Source organism: Mytilus californianus, unplaced genomic scaffold (genome assembly GCF_021869535.1).
Source record: "Mytilus californianus isolate M0D057914Y unplaced genomic scaffold, xbMytCali1.0.p SCAF_5, whole genome shotgun sequence".
Lineage (NCBI taxonomy): Eukaryota > Metazoa > Mollusca > Bivalvia > Mytilida > Mytilidae > Mytilus > Mytilus californianus.
In genome coordinates this window covers 6,819,988-6,840,104 of record NW_026262701.1, presented here as the reverse complement: position 1 = coordinate 6,840,104, position 20,117 = coordinate 6,819,988, and positions in this window count along the sequence as shown.

Here is a 20,117-nt window from a genome sequence, read left to right as displayed (position 1 = left end):
AACTGCATACCAAATATCATTGACCTACCACTAGTGGTTAACCATGAACTAGACCTAATCACAAACTAATACATTGTTGACGCCGCTGCCGTTGCCGCTGCCGCCAGAAACAGCATACCTATGTCTCGCTTTTTGACTCCGTCAAGGCGAGACAATAATTTGTCATCTTTTTTAATTAATAATATGTTTACTATTTTTAAATATGATGTATTAATACACCAGTTTCACATTAACTGCGCATGTCTAACCTAATAAGCCAAACTGTGAAATCACGCGATAATTCCCGAGAATTCATCGACTGGGGGCTTACGGTTGATGTAAGCAGTGACCATGCAGACCAGGAAAAACAATCACCTGATTAAGTGTTTGCGTTTATATGTACACGAGCATCATTTGAATCAAAATATATATTGAGAAGACAACTTTATTAACAATGACACATTAAAAGATTTTTAAACGGACTACTGTTGTGTTTTAGGTTTTAGTAATAGACGATCTAATATGACGCCTGACTTTGTACCTTTAATTGTCACGAAGAAATGCTTGGATTCCCGCTGAGGTTGTTCACTTAGCGGGAAGAATAAATTAGAAAAAATAAGTGGGGGTCACTTCATATCCATATATTAGGTCAATGATCAATTAAAAAGTCAATTAACACCTTAGCCATGTGGAATCCTAGTTTTACCTTGTACAATCTCACCAGGTGACAATTGATAAAAACGTACCCTTTTCTACATACAGTTGCTGAAAAGGGGATGACCATTTGATATTCTGACGGAAGCCGGAAGGATTTTTTCGGATTGAAAATTCATCGTCATCTGTTGCTACGATTTAATGTCCCCCCCCATTTACTAATTATAAAACCAAATACATGTTCTCAAGAAAATATAATTGCATTACCTGTTCTTAGAGACACTCAAAATGTAAGAGCGTTGAAATACAATATGTTATGAGTAAGTAAATGTATATATGAACGCATGCTGATTAATCAATATAAGTAATGACAGCTGTATAAAAAAAATTAATATTGAAAAAAATACATCATTTGTTACAAAAATCTAATGTGCATGTCTTTCTACGCGTTTAAAATCCCTGTACATGTACAATACATAATAGCTACGTTCGCCGTGACAAACATACTGTGTACTGGTATCATCTGTTTACCTGCCTCCAGTACACACCAAGAGAGAGAGAGAGAGAGATGTGTATTATCGGTATTTATTATTGTGTTGCCAAATATAAGGGTAAATTGGATAGCCCCTATCCCGAACGATTCAGTCCCTCCCCGTAATCGATCTCTCCTACTTGCGTTAATGAAGTAATCGTAGATCAGCGGAATATACCGACTGAATTATTCGGGTTAGGTAGCCCCCTGTCACGTATGATATCGTTAATTATCGCGGGATTTAAACTAAAACGTGCATCAGGTCAGGGTTGATAAGTCTCTTATGTGAAACTGGTCTATTACTATCATAAACAAAACACAGAGAATTTAGATCTTTATCTTTGTTTAATCTATTTCAATGATGCCTTACTATACAAATTATTATTTATGTGTAAGATCAATTTCTCTTTTATAAAGTTTCAATGTTGAGCAAAAACAGTATCAAATTTTTCAAGGAAATAAAAAATCCATTTCTGAACAATAAAGCAAGGTTTTGATGAATGAATTGGGTTTCATTCATATATGGTGATTTAACCAGTCGCAATTAATACATCACTTCAAACAGATCAGATCCACAAAGAAAAAACTTTTTCAGCCAACACATAAGCAATAATCTATAAATAGGAACGTATATACATAATTATTAATTTAGTGAATTACATTAAGGCATTGAGATGAAGTTCATGCACTTTTAATTTCCATATTAACATACAGTCATTGCTATTTAATAGAATTATATGTTGTAAATATATTTATTTTCTTTGTTATCAAAAAAAGAAGAAAAATCTTCTTTTGTGTAAGAGGATAACTAATTTTGCTGCATCCTTTGCTCCTATCAAAACAATAAATTATTTGCATTTCATCGAATATCTTAATTTGTTGTTTTTCCCTACCAAAGAAATCCATGAAAAATAATATCCTGCAAATCTAACTGAATCCACAGTATGTCTCAGTCATAAGATATTGAGCAGGGATAGTGACTTCATAGATTTTAAGAGTTCTAATGGCATTCAGATGTGTTGGGTTGACCATGACAGTCATCTTACCTTAACTTTTGACACTGTAGTTTAATGTATTACTTTAAAGACTACACTCTAACGTATATTTTTTTAGATAACTCAAATGTATAATTTTTAAGACTATAGGCTAACATATTATTTTGAGATAAAAGTATAACTTTTGAGACTAAACTCTTGCTGATAAAGTCAGTATCAAAAACAAAAAAAAACATTATTCTATATGTAGCAGTCAAGGTCCTTAAATTACATTCCAAAACTTCCCCGATACATAATTGTCTTGCAGACATAAATTCAACTTTATTTCAATCTGTATGCATGCTACCTATAATATAACTTCAATTGGAAGTTGATTGGGCATTTGGTCATCATGTTCTGTAATTGAAAAAAAAGTCATACGGAAAGTTTAACTAGTAGCTAGCAAGAGGTTTAGCGATTTCGTTGACTAGTTTGGCCCGCAAATAAAAAATCTTTCTTATACAGATTATAAATAAACGATGATTTACATTAATTTCTTTGATCTTTTTTTTATGCTTTACCATAACATCCTACCTTAAGAAATCTTTTCTCTGGTGTCTTGAATTAGTTATATTGACATCCATATCTAGCTTTACTGTATTCTGTAGCTATAATTTTTATTTCTCTCTTCACTTATTCTGTGAACTATTGTATTTTGAAATTATATTTCTGGAAGCTGAAAAATAAATATTGGTATAATTGAATGTAACTAATTAAGCAGAAAGATAAAGCAAAAAATAACAGATAGAATTATATGTTTCATAAAAAAAAAATGCCTGAATGAATCTTGTAGCTTTGTATGCATCCCTAAAGATAACTATAAAATGATCTTTAACAAAGTGATCTAATGATGGTCACTTTCAGTAAATTAAAGTCAAACATATTTGCTGTGTTTAATGAACTCTTCTGGATTAGAACTTTCATCAGGAAAGATCAAAATTATTATCCGAAGCCTAGTGTCATGTAACTAATGACCCGATATGACGTTAGAATAGTTAGAAACCTGATGACATCTAGCTATGAACAATGGTACACAGAAAAGGAACTTTTTTAAGCATAAAGTATAGATAAATCATTAAATAGGATAAAATATTATATATTTCTCAAATTTCAAAATCTCACAAAATTATATACTTTCTTGTTCTTTATAGGATCCTATTATTACCAGAGGCACAACTGAACCTGAGAGTTAAAGGAAAAGATGACTTATATTTATTGTGTAACTATAAACGTAGGTGACTTATGCTGGATAATTATAGTCAATTTGATCTAGATTAATTCAAATATTAGAATATGACAACAATTCACCTTCACTAGTCATAGTTAACTGTGTGTGGTACTGTTAAAGGATTAAACTCTTTTCTTTATTTATTTTTTAGTACTCAGTACAAAACCTTATTCATCAACTCTAAATAAGAATAAAACTAGATATACACAATGAATATGTCTAGCAACAACACATGACTAACAAAGAGGCTTGAATCAAAATGCTATAGTTATCAATCCTAAAATGGAGCTAATTATATAGAGAAGTATTTTTTTATGTCTCTGGTATAAATTCTAACTGGAAAATACCTATGGTTCAATTTTATACCTGAAATAACAAAAAATACCTCTTTTACTGACTTTCAAATGACTTGTTTTTGTCGCCCTGATCACACACATCAAAAGTGCACTTAACTAGTGATAAAAAAACATGTGTCTTCTTATGTAAAATTGTAATAACTTTACTAAGTTTAAAAACAGATTGTCTACTCTAAATTAAAGATGATAAATACAGATTAAACTCAATTCAATCTGAATAAATACCACTGTCACAATTTTACTTTAAAATTACAGATCATCCAAAAAATCAAAATTACAATCTTTATTCATATCAGTGGGAGAAACCTAGAGAATAATTGTCAAATTACAGCAAATTACCCGATAATTTCTGTAATTCTAAATTCTTCACGTAAGTCATCAGTAGGCCACCCTTTGACACCAAATATGGTCACAGGTAAATCACAGGTGAGATAGGCTACCTACTAATTTACTTTTTCACCTGGTCGAACTTGTCAGCTCTGCACGCCAGGGATTCAGTCACCTTTTACAGTAACGACCAAAGTTCAAAGAGAATTAATATTATGAGAAGCTATGAAATGACAAAAATGAAGTGTAAATTTTGACACCACATATGGCATTACATGTTGATTTTACATGAACGACCTTTGATGACCTTTGATAACCTGTGATGTCCTACTGATCCTGATGACAGTTGGCTAATGAAGTCTGAGAGTTAATTATTCCATGACATGCATTATATATAATCCCTCCTATTCATGTTGTATTTGTCAACAATATTACAATATCATTAGGAATTCTATTCCCAGGCTTTACCTTAATAAATTCTCATAAAGTGTTGAAAATTTCCAAAGAGCAATATGCTACACTGTAACTTTCTATACAGTTGATCATAAAATGGAAGTTAAATTAGAAAGACAGCAAACTTTATGCTTTCGAACATGCAATTATGAGTAATGAAAAAATCTTGACTTATCTAACTCAGTAGAAATATTTTGTGCATCTACCTTTCGGGAAACATACAATTACTATAGAAATTGATGAAACATTTTTTATATTCCAAACGTAGCAGGATAGAGATTCATGGAGATTTCTACCCTTATAGACCACTTGTGATTGACATTGGAACCAGCTGATTTTTTATGAGTTAGTGTAATTTTCTAACTGTAACCTATTCTAGGATTGCTCGTCACTGATTTCTCTTGACATGGGAATAAACACAAAATATAAAGCTTACTGTTAATCAGGTTAAATAACCCCTTTTAATAACCTATTTCCCTGAGACATAAATGAACCTGAAGTAAAAAATCCTGTAGATTCCCCTTTGTTGTTGTTGCAAAGGTTACACATGTTGAAGGACAGAAAGAAATTATTGGAATTCAATTCTCTATATTGCATGGGGCCATTCAGATATTTATACCATATAAAAAATTTATAATGATATTACAGAAAATTCATAGGTACCTGTTGACTGGATTGTCTGTTGCCTTCATTTTTTTGTTAATTTCTTTCCTGTCACTCTTATAAACATTCTATACATTGATGATAAAGGCTCCTATGTCAATTATGATATAAAATCAAATACCAACCCTCGGACACCCTTAAAAAGTGACAAAGGAGTATGGAGTATAGAGTATGGAGTATTTTTTGATATATTTCAAAGGTATAATGTTCCAACCATCAGTAAGTTTTATTGAAACTTTGATCGTTTTTTAACATTTTTATTAGCAAAACATGTCATAAAAATTAACCAAATATAAAATAGTGGTAATCTGGTTAATAACAACCTGTCAGACAAATGTGGACTTCGCTTAATTATGACTGTCACATTTTACTCAAATATACCCAATGGAAGATTCCTTAAATATTTTACACTACAAAGATTTCAATTTTGCAAATCGTTAAACATAATGATTCCATGTAAATTTTTCCAGATGTCAATCCTTACTGTATTACAGAAGCATTTTTTTTTTTTTTCAAAAGTTTTTACAAGCAACCAGTAAATTTGCCATAACTTAAGATGTTTCTTGTCAATTATTTTGGTATATAAGTATTGGAATATTTTACTCTGCCTTATTGTTTTTATATATGTCCTAAACAATAATAAAAAAAATCTCTAAGTGGCAGTTACCTTAAATCTACAGATACCTAATAGAAAAATCCTTTCAATATTACAATATTTTAAATATGTTCCATAAAAGGACAACCAGACAAATCATTATCGATCAATATAAAAAAAACCTGAATTAATCACGTTCTTTTGATTTCTATGATTGATGGTATACAACTGTATGTATATTTCATCATTTACAGATCATTGACTTAACAAACAAAATCTATCTATTTAGATAGGTAATGATTCAAAATTTCTGAAATTTGTCGAAAAATAGTCATTTACACAAATTATGAAAGAGTTGTACCCTTGTGTTCTTAATTTTACATGTACCTATGACTAAAATAATCTGTATCATGTCAAAAACTTTAACCTACGAGTGCAATGATTCATAAAGAAATTTCAGAAACATTTGATAAATTGAAATACAAGAGAAGTAGAAAATATTTTTGGCAATTTTAAAAAAAAATTTGGCAGACAATTTGAAGAATGAAATATATGTACTATTAGAAAATGAGATTTACATGTTCTTTCTATTTTAACATTAGAACTCCAATAAGTTACAACTCTGTTGGTTCTAGTACATGTATAATGAAAGAACAGTGTTTCAATGTGCACTGATGGTGTACATATTTTATCTGTCCAAGGGCAATAGCTACAATATATTTGAATTTCATTCTTTTATTTTTTTTTAGTTCATAAAAATGAAATATGGAACAGATGTTTTTATCTGTTGTCAGTTTTATCCAAAGCTGTGTTTCCAAAATAAATGGTATGGTATAACTGACCACAAAGAAAAAACTTTTTCAGCCAATATATAAGTGATAGTCTATAAATATGAAAATACAAGCTTTATTATTGTTGAATTTCATTTTTTTAAATTGGCAATGAGATGAAATGAATGCACTTTTAATTTCCATATTTAGTATGAGGTCAGTGAGTTATATGCTGTAAATATATTCATTGTTTTTGGTATCAACAATGTTGCATCATTTGCTCCTATCAAAGCAATTAAACATTTGAATTTTGTCCAGTATCTTAAGTTTTGGTTTTTCCCTCCTACCAAAGAAATCCATGGAGTGTAATCATCTGAGACTATACATTAACATATAACTTTTGAGAAAGTACTCTAACATCTATTTTTTGGGACTATGCTCTTAACAAATAACTTTTTTCCTTGTTTCAAAATTTTAATAGGGAACATATATTATATTATTGTAGTAAATAAACCATTTTGTAAGACGTTTTGGCCGCTGGCCTTCTTCAGTTTCTTTTTTACCCGTTATCCTTCTTAACTACATGGTAGACATTTTACTTTCACAATCATTAAGATAATACAGATTTAGTTCCTTGGTAATGTTATGACTTTACTTTTTGTTATGTATAAATTTTGGTAGAAAACTCTAACAAGCAACTTTTGAGAGAATATCTTAGTGTATAACTTTTGAGAGTTTACTCTACCATATAACTTTCAGGACTATACACTAACATAAAAGTCATATAACTTTTGAGACTATTATTAATTCTAACATATCACTTTTGTGACTATGCTCTAACATAAACCTTTTGAGACAATACGCTTACATATAACTTTTGATCTTATGCTCTATCATATCACTTTTGAGATTTATGCTTTACTTATGTACCTGGTATAACTTTTGATCTTATACTCTATCATATACCTTTTGATCTTATACTCTAATATATAACTTTTGATCTTATACTCTAATATATAACTTTTGATCTTATACTCTAATATATAACTTTTGATCTTACACTCTATCATATAACTTTTGATCTTATACTCTAATATATACCTTTTGATCTTATACTCTATCATATACCTTTTGATCTTATACTCTAATATATACCTTTTGATCTTATACTCTATCATATACCTTTTGATCTTATACTCTAATATATAACTTTTGATCTTATGCTCTATCATATCACTTTTGAGATTTATGCTTTACTTATGTACCTGGTATAACTTTTGATCTTATACTCTAATTATCTAATATATAACTTTTGATCTTATACTCTATCATGTAACTTTTGATCTTATACTTAATATATAACTTTTGAGACTTATGCTCTAACATATAACTTTCAAGACTTATGCTCTAACATATAACTTTGGAGACTTATGCTCTAACATATAACTTTGGAGACTTATGCTCTAACATATAACTTTGGAGACTTATGCTCTAACATATAACTTTGGAGACTTATGCTCTAACATATAACTTTGGAGACTTATGCTCTAACATATAACTTTGGAGACTTATGCTCTAACATATAACTTTTGAGACTTATGCTCTAACATATAACTTTTGAGACTTATGCTCTAACATATAACTTTTGAGAATATGCTCTAACATAAATTTTGAGACTATAAAAACCTTTGATTTAAATTTCATAAATATCAGACATGAATTGCATACTTGAGAGTGCTAACAAACTTGTTTAGACTTACTGACAAACAAACTGTCTAATGCTAAGATGAACGACCAGCAAAATTACCCTTCTTAATTTTTGAAGAAGATTTTGCACCCCATAAGGAAAGTTATTATTCTCAATAATTTTTTAGCATTAAAGACTAATAGTAAATGTCTGTTTTTGCCTTAACAATTTTAAATACAACATTTTTGTAAGATTTGTGGATGAGAATTAAGGTTAAAATGTTTTTGTTTTTATGTTCTACTAAGGGCTCAAAAGAATTTTTTTTTTTTAAAAACAAAAAGATGACAATAAAGATAAGCCATAATACATTTATATAAGGGAAGTTAAGTAATACTGTGGCCTCTCATAGAAGAAATATGTTTTTTTTCTTTATATCACTGTGACAGATTTAACTGTACATTTAAAAATGTGACAGATTTTACTGTACATATAAAACATAGCATGACAAATGATCCACCCGTCATGATACTGTAATTTCAGAAATGTTTGGGATGTTTTTATTATTGCATAAAATTGCAACGAGATAAGTGTCGCAAAGAACACCCGTTTTGAATTTTGATAGCATTTGTATTTTATGAAACCCTGAAATTGCAATAGTTTAACTCTTTTACAGTTGTGTAAATGTTATTCATTCTAACATGTGATCAAACATAATTAGACAATATCCTAAAACTTTCATCGTTTTTAAAATTCAAATTAAGATTATATCTAGTGATAAGGAAAGTAGATGTCTGGTATTGAATTTTCATAAATCAGATGGATGCTTTTTATTAATGTATGGTATTATACTGATAACAGCCCTTAATTTCATAAATATGGCCGAACCTTTTCATCTTACTACACTATGTAAATATTGTTAGATATAAATGTGTTGTAACTTTACATGACGCTGCAATAAATTGTGAATTATTAAACTTAAGGGTGCAATAATAATGATAGTTGTCTAGAAACAAGTATTTGCTTTACAATAAATGTAATATAATGATCAAGATACCCTATAAAACGTGATTAATAAGGCATATACTCAACTCATGGAGAGGAAATGAAAGCTTTTTATCAAAATCTTAAAATAATAACTCAAGATTTTAGATTTGAATATAAAATTTACAACCAAAACTTTGTGACATGTTTCTAAACAACCCTGCTACGCTGTGAGAAAAAAAAACCCTTCCATTCTACTTAAGGGGAGAGATGTTGTGGTATTATATGTCTCTGATTCTACTTTAGGGGAGAGATGTAGTGCTTTTGGTGTCATAAGGTTGCTGTCTCATTGAAGTAAACCCCACATCATCTTTTATTCATATACTTTATCATCAACAGAAATTTTAATGTCATTCTTTTTTTTTTTAGTCTATAAAATGGAACAGATGTTTTTATCTGTCATCTGATTTATCTAAAGCTGTGTTTCCATAATAAATGGTATAGTATGGTATAACTGACCAACGAGGGTCGAGGATCATTGTATCATGATGCATTGCTACAGTTGCACACTGGGATCAATTATTCACTTTCAATACGACATTTATCAACTGGCCATGTCTTTTGTTTTCATAAAATTACTAAGTTAAAGCAAAAGACTTCCGACCTTTGTGAAATACATCACCTGTGAAAGTCCCGAGTAGTAATTTATCACGGTCATTTATAAAATAACTGTATCACATTTAATAATATTGGTATCATTTACTGGAGATCGAATGTCAAGCCTATTTTAGAATTCATTGTAAATATGTCTGCATTTGATTATATGTTATAAATCATAAATTGAAGTTTTAAATTGTGACAATGAAATTGTAAAACAATTCAGATTTGATTTCTATCGGGCTACAACAAAAACTGTTTTTGTTCTATCAATATTTCAAATTCTTAATTCTTCCCAATAATGTCTTTATCTGAAATATTTTTCCATAATTATTCATAAATAATAGTGTTATTCCAAGAATTGGTGAATCGAAACTGGTGAAAATCAGGGGCAATAATAGATAAAGTTGGATAACCTAGTATAAATGTTTGGTATCTACCAAATTGAAAAATTACCCTAGTGAGTCCAAAATCTTGTTATGGACCTGGAAATGATCCAATATAAATTATATTTCCTCAATTTTCATACTATTATACTTCCTAAAAATTTAAATCAATCAGGAATATTTCTTTGCAATTGGCTACTTTGTTTGTTTTGTTCACACATTGTTGTCAATATAATGGAATTCTATGCAACTGTCATACAAGTGAAAGGTTTAGCTAGCTATAAAACCAGGTTTAATCCACTATTTTCTACATAAGGAAATGCCTGTACCAAGTCAGGAATATGACGTTTGTTTTCCATTCGTTTGATGTGTTTGAGCTTTTGATTTTGCCATTTGATAAGGGACTTTTCGTTTTGAATGTCCCTTGGAGTTCGGTATTTATGTTATTTTACTTTCTACTAACAACATGTTCTTTGACAATTAGTGTTCAGTTTTATGACAAACATTTGATTTTACATCTGACCCCATGCAGAAAAATGATGATGGTATAAACCTGCAGTTTTAAATTCATAAAATTCAAAGAAGAACAAAGTCCATGTTATCAAAGATTTAGCATAGATTTCAGAACATAAAATACAGCTTTGTAACTCATACAGCTGTAGTGGGTACATGTTTTCTGCACGAACTATGATAAATTATAAGTTTTCTCTAAACTTACTGCACTAAAGCTATAATACATCAGTATTAGTCATGGCATCTGACAAGAAGTATCAAAATTTTATTATCACCAATGATCTACTTTCAACTTATCAAAAAATCTTCTTATTTTATCAAATGTAATTTTTTCAGAAATTGATTATCTGGGTGTACTTGATACATTACTCCTACAAGACAAAGAATCTTTTACATCTTATCAATAGTGGTATAAATATCTTGGCTGACAGACAAACTTCATGCTTAATATTATTTATTTACATTTCAACTCTTTATACCATTTTTTTTTGGTAACTTGTTACATGACATAGATCAAGTGTTCAATGTTGGAGGAGCTAACAAAGAAGACAGATCTTACATTTTTTCAAACTAGTAGTAGCAAGGAAATGACTATATAATAAATTCTAAATGATGACTTGGGACCAATAACAGGTTAAAGGGTCACCTAATTACATGTTGTTGCACATTATATTGTTTAATTCAAAGTTCATGTACTACTGTGTAAACTTGGTGTCAAACTGGTGTCTTGCTGAAAGATGTTCATTAAACCAGCTATCATATCATCCTTATCTACAATTAACAAGCACAAATATGATCAATACAGGAGATCATACAAGAGATTCTAAGAAATGGATGTTCATAACACTCAGTATGGCCTTGTGTATAACAATCAACACCAAAGGAATGAATGTCGTCTTATAAGATCAGCTACCATGCAAATGTGTTTTAGAAGATAAAAAATATGAATAGTAATTGTCATAACAAATAATTAAGACTGAGGTCTACAGGCAAGCTGATTTTATTTAAACTTTTCCCAAAAATGGAAATGTCAACCCATGCAAATATATTTGATACACAGCAACACAATCTGTAGTATGTATACAACTATCAGCTCATTCAGTAAAGTGAAGACACACAAGACATCTGTAATGTTTCAGGAATAAATGGTGTGTCCTTGACTAGTACTTTCACCAAAGGAGCAAATGGTGCATCTTTGACAAGAACGTTCAACAGTTGTTATTATCCATCAATTTGTTGTTTTCCCATTTATCAAGCTAGAGAAAATGCAAAAATTAAGTAAATCCTGGGAATAATCTAATGCTTTTTATATAAGGTGAACAGTTGATGATTATAATATATTGCTTTACATCTGGAACTTGGTAAATGAGCCTCCTCATGGGGTTTTTGATTATGTGATTACTTGGCCGTTTTTTTAGTGATTATTTGATTACTAGACCAAATATTTCATGATTATTTGATTATCTAGGACTGTATTTTTGATTAATTGATTACGAAGTTTAAAAAAAAAATGTTGTGAATAGCAAGCATATAAATTTTGGCTTGAAAGATGTCAATTTTTTTTTCGCCTAGCTCCGCTCGGCAAAATTGCTAAGAATTAAATCCTAAGATTAAACGTGTTCGTCCAGCAATCTTATTAAGATTTATATCTATATTAACATGCTCATACATATAAGTATAACGAAATCAGAGATATATATTTTAATTAGATTGGTTCGTCCATAGATATTTTTATCTGAAGTTAATTTACTAACTTCTTTAATAAAGGATTTGAGCAAGAATGTGTCCATAGTACACGGATGCCCCACTCGCACTATCATTTTCTATGTTTAGTGGACCATGAAATTGGGGTCAAAACTCTAATTTGGCATTAAAATTAGAAAGATCATATCAAAGGGAACATGTGTACTAAGTTTCAAGTTGATTGTACTTAAACTTCATCAAAAACTATCTTGACCAAAAACTTAAACCTGAAGTGGGACAGACAGCCGAACGGATGAATGGACAGACAAACGAACGGAGGCACAGACCAAAAAACACATAGCCCATAAATGGGGCATAAAAATGTGCTGAAATTGAATGAAGGTCTGGTTAATCTCAATGAGACCATACCAGGCATATCCAAATAAAGTTCTCTGAAGTCACAAACAACTTCCCTCACTTGAAGATCTATTTCCACTACTTATGCAATATTGTATTTGTTAATAATAATATAAATAAAAATTGTATGCATGTAAATTAAAAATGATCAGGGTAAACTTATCAATCCTTTAAATACACTTATTTTAAAAGGTTACCAATTGAACACTGTAATTAGATCTTTGAATATTGTTTTTATTGGTTTAAATATTAATTGTGTTATCAGTAACTTAAAACCATACTAAATATTATTGTTATACACATCAAGGTACTACAATCTGTTGATACTTATAATTTGGCATTGCACAAGGTCAAGTCTTTCTCTGACTGTTAATGACGTCTTTACACTAAATCCATTGGATGTTGTACTGATTGATATTTTAGTCTTAGATACATGATTGTTTTTATTAGTTATTGGCTTTGAACTAGCTGTCAGTAACTGCGAGTACTCTCAGATCTGTACTTTGTGTCCTTTTTTGTTTGTTAAGGATGTATAAATACCCTGCCAAGTCCGGTCTGTGTTAGATGCTTTTCTGTTTTGTATCGATCTGATGAGTTTGGCACTTTTCAACTGATTTTTATAGTTTTTTCTTACGTTGTGCTGTAACAAAACTGTCCCAGGTTAAGGGGAGGGTTGAGCGCTCACAAACATGTTTAACCCCGCCACATTCTGTATATGCCTTTCCCAAGTCACGAGCCTGTAGTTCAGTGGTTGTCGTTGGTTGATGTCTGTCATATTTGTTTTTTGTAAATTATTGTGTTATAAATTAGTTATTTTTCTCAATTGAACTGTTTCATATTTTTCATGTCAGGGTCTTTTAAAGCCGACTATACCATATGGGTTTTTCTCATTGTTGAAGGTCGTATGGTTGCCTGTATATAATTGCTTACATCCTCTTCATTTGAACTTTGGGGTAGTTGTCTCATTGGCAATCATACCACATCTCCTTATTTTTGTTATAAAGAATAAAAGTATTGAAAAATGTTGAGGGGGATTGAAATTTGTATTTCTTAGGAACGGGGGTCTTGAATATATTTTCCTTCCTCAACATGCTCAAGGCAGAGACTTGAAAAAAAGAAAAATTCCAATGTTTCCTCCCAGGTCACCCAGTTTTAATTGGATATTTTGACATTTTGCTGTGCCCTTGGGTTTGTGTTTAGAGCCAACCAGAGCTGACTGCCTGTTGGTGGGTAGTTCCTGCTCAGTTGAAGACCATATGCATATGGTAAGCTCTGGATGTCTTTTTGTGTATTGCATATGGGTGATTTGGTGATGCCTTTATGCCATTGTCCCATTACTTTATATAGACAGCTTATCAGTCAACCTGATCTATCAAAGACGACAAATGATGGCTAAAGGTCTCCTGGTCTTTTGTATAGTCAGGTGAGAAACAAAATATAAACTGACTTGCTTGGTATATACATGTATATTTAGTAAACTCAAATTCAAGTTAAATTAATATTTTACAACAACATAAAGATATAAAAGTGTATGAAAAAAATGTTTTGATAAATGTTGAAAATATTATTGTGTTTGAGAGTGGCCATGAATAAAGGCATGTTTTCTGGTCTGAGTAAAAAAATGATTGCTTGGGGTACAAATCCCTGCCCCACCCCAGTCTGGGCAGAGAATCAAATGGTTGCTTGCTTAGGAACAATAGAGCTTGAAGATGTTGAGAATGAAGATCAGATACAATTATTCTAACATCAGAATTGTACACAACAGTTTTCCATCAGCAAAAGATGCAGGTGATTATGGTTTCACCCGAGGAGATGGATGAGGAAGATTAAGAAGAGCTTCCTCAAAAAAATTGATAGAAGTAAACGAGCAATTTAAGACATGCTAGAGAAGACCCAGACTGTTGAAGCTTTTTTTGTTATTAAATATTTTACATTTAAATTATCAAATGATTACCAAACTTTTAGTTTATGATTATTTGATAACTAAAGAAAATCATTTTCTGATTACCAAAGCAAATACTTAATGATTATGTGATTATATTGGCAAAAAAATGGTGATTATGTGATTACTGGGACCCCCAGGAGAAACCTCATAAATGAAAAATCTTGTCCAGAGAATTATCTCCCTTTCACATTAAAAACACTTATTTTCAATTCCCTCAAAGGTATGCACCAATTACCTTAAGTACAGTTGTTTGATTCAACTAAGTACATATATGTTAAGTTGGTATTATGACCAAGTGTTAAACAAATTCATTGAAAGATTTATATCACTGAAGGTCTATTTTTTCTTCTTTTGAGAGTCTTTCTGTAATTTTTTAACTATTTTTTTAAAATTTCTAATTTTTTGGCATTTAAATCTGTAATATTTTTTTCACTATTCTCTATTCTGCAAACCATATCTAGGCATTACTACCTGCATTGTATCGACAAAAAAGTAGTTACAGCATGACATGACACGAGGTATTCCAAATAATTATGACGTCTTGGGACTAGTGACTAGACACGAGACTGACCCACAGGCAAGTTCGCAAACTCGAGGAAAAAATAACTTTGCAGAATTGATTAATGAAATGTATAAACTTGCTTAGTTGGTATCAAAACCGTAAGTTTTGCCTACCAATAAGTGTTATTCGGGTAAGTCACTATCACTGTGCTGCTGGAGTGGAATGGGAACGCCGTGTTAGGGGAAAGAAACCTACAAACACACACTAAAAATACCACGGTGCCCTATTTGATCCTATTTTAAAATACTCGACAAGGACTTGCATAGCAAGTATTGTTATACAAATCCTTACGTTCGACTATAAATTTCTGCTGGGGCCCTATAGTAGAATTTTTAAAAAAAAATTGAAAAATAGCTCTATGAAATGCTTTAAGAAAATGAAAAGTACAAATCACTACTCAGCGCCAGTAGAAGATGTGGTATGAAATGTCAATGAGATAACTTCGAGGTGAATTATTTACCAAAGACCAGGGGAAACTCCAAAAAACAAGAGTGTGAACAAATCTTAACTGACAATGAGCAAAATTCCATATCGTATGGTAAACCGTTTTACCTTGAAATTTCGACAATGTTATCATGCTCTGTATTCCTACTATTTTTATAAATAAGAAGATGTGGTATGATTGCCAATGAGACAACTCTCCACTAGAGACCAAGTGACATAGAAGATAACAACTATAGGTCTCCGTACGGCCTTCAACAATGAGAAAAACCCATACCGCAAAGTCGGCTATAAATGACAAATGTAAAACAATTCAAACGAGAACTATTCTTATATACCATATACTTATTTTCAAATTTCAATGGGAGACTGGCAAGCTACTTCTGTGGGACCTCATATATGGGAAATATCATCATATCTCTAGACTTCTGGAATTTTCTTAAACTAAGTACAAAGGTTTCCTATTGTAAAATTTGAATGTTAAAAATGTCAATTGAAAACATACAAAAATCTATGTGTCTTTGATCCATTATTTGACCAACTATAAAACAGCACCATATAAAATGACCATGAAAAATCGACCCTAAAACTCCCATTTTCTTTTTAGTGATAAGTGTCCATTTCATTAAGAGGCAATCAAGGGTTAATTGTAAATTCTTTGTAAAGTCAATGCTTGACCAGTATAACTTTACTAGGGACTATTTTATCACGTTAAATGAACTTGACCAAGTTATAAATTCCAGATTAATTTCATTTAGGGCCTAAGTTATTCATTTAACAAGAATATGTCAGTTTAAACTAATGTGATCAAAAGACGATTAAACTAATGTGATCAAAAGACGATTTCACTTCACAATCTAATTGAATGTTGATTTACTACCTTATTAAGTGATAAGCAATTTTCCTGAATAATTTCACATACTAAATTAAAGTTTATCAGACTGAGTCCGGTTGATTTTTGTTTCAGTGCACCACAGAGGTTTATACATCTATGTGAGTGCATCCACATGATGTTGCTTTCTGGACAATGTGTTGTTCCTTGTATGTTTGAGGTTTTTTTCGGTGGAGTCAGGCTTTGGTGGGTGATGTGATTTGTTTTACTGTGCTGTATTTTTGACGGTTCTTGATATTATGTAAGATACTATAAAACTTTTAACTGTGAATACCTGAGTGAAAACTAAAATACTTGAGTATATCATTTATAAGGCGTGTCCAATCTGCAACATTTGTAACTCAGTACTCAGACGGACTACACATATATTGAAGCTCTCTACAATACTATAAAAATCTCTCTTTGAGATTAACAGACACAAAGCAACTTAAATTGATAATCGATTACAAACATTGAATAAGATCGTCGATTCCTTTTTCCCTATGATAAAACGATTGATTGTTATGGCTATGAAATGTTATCAAGATTTAATATAAATGTTAAATTGATTCCTATAAACCATTCTTAATAGAAATGAGGTTATTATGAGACGCACTCTGTGACAAAAGATTGGTAACGTCAATAACCCGCCATATCCGAACGCCATTCTTTTCAACAGAAATACTAAACAATTGCTATAATAGACTTGTCATTATAATTATTTGCAAATTGTCCAAATTATACGCTATCGTTTTGTGTTAGGGTGGCATAATATTTGTATAAACCAAATATAAAGTCAGATGATTTAATGTTCATTTGCAGTTTATGGTAGGGACAAAGAATCAGAAATGTATTTCGGTGCACTCCATTGCTAAGAAACAAAACGTTTGTAAAGGTTCGATATATAATTATCTACTTAATGTACGAAATACATAGCAATTAAAAGGCGAATTACTCACAAATGGACAACTAATTTAATACCTATAGTACTAGAAAAGACTACCGAGGATTACAAATTATGTAATACATTCAACCGGAAAGGGGTGCAATGTAAGAGCCACTACCTCACGGTTCCATAGCCTTATTAAATAGTTAAAAAAAATCAAAAATATATAAGACAAAATTCACTTTTATAAACGCTAGTATCAGACAACTTGTGTCTTGTGAGCATCATTGGATGTTATATATATATATATATATATATATATATATATAAGTCTGAAAATTACACCCAACAGTGTTAGAATTAGACTTTTATGATGACAAATTTTTGTCCCTCAACGGGATTCGAACTCACACCTTTGATACACTACAGCACCAATCGCTTAGCCTCATGTCCAGCGCTCTAGACCAAACGACCACATATATATATATAACAAGTCTAAATTGAAAACAACGTTCAAACCTATGATTGCGTTGGATAAAAACCGCAATTTTTATACGTGTGCATGTAACAAATTTCGTTGTAGAAGGGTCCAAATACAGCACAAACAACATTTTCCAAAAGACCAAAAGAGTGAAAAAGTATATTTTAACAAAACGCATTTGACTAGCAGGTCGAACAACTGATGTTCTTAAACCCTGCAGACTGCCATTGGCGATTGCCAAATAAATTGATCACAAGATGTAACAAAATGGATCTCTATATTAACTTTATACCAAGTAGAAAACAATAAACTTGCGGCAAAGATGGTAAACCACAACATGAGGTGCTAAATTTTTTACACCATATCCGGATTTCGACAATTAATGTCTCTTCAGTGATGTTAGGGATCGAAAAGTATTAGGAAGGCCATTTAATTTACCTCAATTTAGGATAGACTCTTGAATTTTAAAGAGTCAAAATAGGTTGAACGGATCATATAAACCGGAGGGAATATATAATACAAGCCCAAACGAAATAAATATAAAACAAGTCTAAATTGAAAACAACGTTCAAACCTATGATTGCGTTGGATAAAAACCGCAATTTTTATACGTGTGCATGTAACAAATTTCGTTGTAGAAGGGTCCAAATACAGCACAAACAACATTTTCCAAAAGACCAAAAGAGTGAAAAAGTATATTTTAACAAAACGCATTTGACTAGCAGGTCGAACAACTGATGTTCTTAAACCCTGCAGACTGCCATTGGCGATTGCCAAATAAATTGATCACAAGGTGTAACAAAATGGATCTCTATATTAACTTTATACCAAGTAGAAAACAATAAACTTGCGGCAAAGATGGTAAACCACAACATGAGGTGCTAAATTTTTTACACCATATCCGAATTTCGACAATTAATGTCTCTTCAGTGATGTTAGGGATCGAAAAGTATTAGGAAGGCCATTTAATTTACCTCAATTTAGGATAGACTCTTGAATTTTATAGAGTCAAAATAGGTTGAACGGATCATATAAACCGGAGGGAATATATAATACAAGCCCAAACGAAATAAATATAAAACAAGTCTAAATTGAAAACAACGTTCAAACCTATGATTGCGTTGGATAAAAACCGCAATTTTTATACGTGTGCATGTAACAAATTTCGTTGTAGAAGGGTCCAAATACAGCACAAACAACATCTTCCAAAAGACCAAAAGAGTGAAAAAGTATATTTTAACAAAACGCATTTGACTAGCAGGTCGAACAACTGATGTTCTTAAACCCTGCAGACTGCCATTTGCCAAATAATTATATGGCAAGCCGTTCTCGTCAAAACTTTGCTTAGAACGGCTTCCCAAAGATTTATATTACTTTTTGACGCTCTAAATCAATGTAACAAAAGTCGCGTGTCGGAATTATAAACTAGCAGAGGCGGATTTAGGGGGGGGGGGGGCTTATGGAGCTTCATTTATGGTTAATCCAGACTTTTTACCGGTCCCACTACAAATTTTGTCTAGTTTGGGGGCTCATGCCCCCTCCCCCTTTTCAAAATCCTGGATTCGCACCTGTCTAGAAGTGTTTTTCTAATAGCACCTTTAAATTGTTTATCATAAAATGCAGAGTTCAATGTATGAATAAAGGATGGTGGTATACGTCAACGGAACAGTAAACTAACAACAAAAAGAAAGAAGTCTTTGTAGCCATAAAACATGTGTCAAGTTATAATTCTCTGTGTGACTATAGACAAAATGGTAACAAAAGTAACAAAAATATCTGTTATAAGCAGAACATTCTCTGGAGGTCAAACATATCAAAATATATCGCGTTCATGTTAACCTGTGACCATTTTTGTTTCCGTCAGTAGAATGACAAAGGTATTGTATCAAAAACCAATTGCCAAAATGAGCATCCGGTACAGTAAAATTAGTTCCGTAACTGTTATTACGCTGGTAATTATGAATAGAAGCAGTTACATGGCAACACTCAACGAGACAGCAACCAAACAACACAAAG